Source organism: Dipodomys ordii, unplaced genomic scaffold, assembly GCF_000151885.1.
Source record: "Dipodomys ordii isolate 6190 unplaced genomic scaffold, Dord_2.0 Scaffold224, whole genome shotgun sequence".
Classification (NCBI taxonomy): domain Eukaryota; kingdom Metazoa; phylum Chordata; class Mammalia; order Rodentia; family Heteromyidae; genus Dipodomys; species Dipodomys ordii.
This window is the reverse complement of record NW_012267440.1, coordinates 608,993-611,624: the sequence shown is the minus strand read 5'-3', so window position 1 is coordinate 611,624 and position 2,632 is coordinate 608,993.

Sequence of the window (2,632 nt, the reverse complement as noted above, 5' to 3'; positions counted from 1 at the left end):
CCTCCCTCCCTCGTTCTCACTCTCGCTCACTCGCTCTCACTCTCTCTCTCACTCTTGCTCTCTCAGCTTTCTTGCTCATGGCCGATTCTCTACCATTTGAGCTATGCCCCCAGTCCAGCATTTTACTGGTTAATTGAGGCCTGTTTCTGCCCAGGATGGCTTAAGTTTTCCTTCTTAAATGGGTGTTGAGGAATTGTTTCTACATCCACAGTGAAAAAAAAGGATACTAATTTTGTATTAAAAGTAATGTAATTTTTAGTGAAAAAAAATTTAGATACCCAATAACTACTGAGTAACAAAATAATCAGACAAAAGTATTTTTTAAGCCAGGTGCCAGTGGCTCACACCTACAATTCTAGCTACTCAGAAGGCTGAGATCTAAGGATCATAGTTCAAAGCCAGCAAGGGCAGGGAAGTTCATGAGACTCTTACCTCCAGTTAAGTTCCAAAACAGCTAAAAGAGGAGCTGTGGCTCAATCGGCACAGCACTAGTCTTAAGCAAAAGAACTCTGGCAGTACCCAGACCCAAAGTTCAAGCCCCAGGGCCAACACACACACACACACACACTATTTTCTAAAGCTCATTTAAACTGTAACTGTGTTTTCATTCAAACATTAATAAAATTAACAGTATATTCAGCTATCATATACTTTGTCTTAAGTACTTGTATGCTTCTTCTAAAGAATAAAGTAAAATATTTGGCTTCACATTATGACGATCCTATTTTCAACTTTTACATTAACATTATGAATCTAGGGAGGCATAAAGTTACTATGCTATTTCTAAATGTATTAGTCACTTGAATATTTTATTATTTTGGTAGTGGGGCTTGAACTCTGGGCCTGGGCACTGTCCCTCAGCTCTTCAGCTCAAGGCTAGCACTCTATCACTTGAGTCACAGTACTACTCCTGCTTTTTTTTCTGCTTATGTGATGCTGAGGAATCGAACCCAGGGCCTCATGTATGCAAGGCAAGCACTCTACCACTGAGCCACCTTTCCAGCCTAGATACTTAACATTTTAGCAATTTTTCTCTATCCACAATTACAAGTGCCTTGAAGGTACAAATGATATATTACCTTTATAATCTGCTATTCCCTAGAAGTGATCTCAAAGTATTTTGCATTTAATAAGATTGAAACAAATCAGAGATGATGTTGAGTAGTAAAAAAGCAAGAAATATGAAACAAATAGAAGGACATCGTACATGAAGATGATTTTAGACAAGTTGAGTCATTTGTGATTAAAATGTTTATAAAATATATTTGATAGTCTTCTGAAGTCTTCTGTTGAGCTTTAATGCTTCTCTAAATTTCCTCTTACAGAAAAGGACGGTCCATGGAGTGAAGCTGAGACATTATACTGCTGAAGTGGAATCAAGGTAGTAGTTTTCTCAATTTACATAATATTGCAATTCAATTCCTCATCTCGCCACTTTAAGCTCTCAGAATGTGTGTATCTCAAATATTCTGTGGCTGAAAATCTATTAAAATTGCCTAATATTTCTGTCTCTGTGACCTCTGAAAACAGCTAGATAAGCTGATAATAAATTCAGCTTGCATTCAGGTCCATACCAATCATTCAAAAGGAAGAAATTAAGTATAAGTAAGTGATAAATTAATCTTATTACATGGTATAAGCAAGAACCCTGAGGAATTGTAGAAATGACAAATGCAGAAAGTAGCTACTTTTTATGTGACCTAAGAGAAGTGAGCGAGGAAGGAACTAAGCTCATACAAGGTATGTATCCTTCCATCCCCAACCAAGAGGAGAGTCGGGTCTTGTTGGTAAGAAAGTGCTTGACACCGGAACATAGAGCCTGCCAGTTTCATACAATCTTGCCAGAAGGTATAGGCTGGGGGAAGGGGAGAAGTAACTCATTTGATGTCCATTAAAGTTCCTGAAGGACTGAGGTAAGGACTTGTTAGGACCAATTCTTCCTGGAGGTGTCATGGGAACTCAAGCATGCAGATACAAAGGTAGACCTATTGAAGGAAACAGCAACCTGACCCTTAGGAGGAAACTCCCTCTTAAAGTGTCCTTGAAGTGGCCTTCTGTCACTCTTGAATGTTGAATATTGCACTAGCTGGCCATAGACAAAAAACATATAGGGTCCAACTGCAGTATCACAAAGCAGGGCAACCAATGGAAGGTTAAAGTTAATAGAAAATAAATTGAGAGGAAGTGGTGCTGTGGCTCAAGCGGTAGAGTGCTTGTCTTGAGCTGAATAATGCAGGGACAGTGTCCAAGCCCAGAGTTCAAGCCCCACAACTGACCAAAAAAAAAAAAAGAAAGAAAATAAATTGAGAAACAGCACGACTTCAGAAGGTCTGTTTCAAGAATATGAAGTATAAATTTCATTTGGAAATCTTGAGGAAGCACTTTGCAGAGAAGGTCATTTTCCTATGGAGTAATTGAATTTAACACAGAGTCTTGTTTAAGAATTGGAAGACAGCCGGGCGCTGGTGGCTCACGCCTGTAATCCTAGCTACTCAGGAGGCTGAGATCTGAGGATCACGGTTCAAAGCCAGCCCGGGCAGAAGAGACCGTGAGACTCCTATCTCCAATAAACCGCCAGAAACCAGAAGTGGCGCTGTAGCTCAAGTGGTAGAGCGCTCGCCTTGAGCTGAAG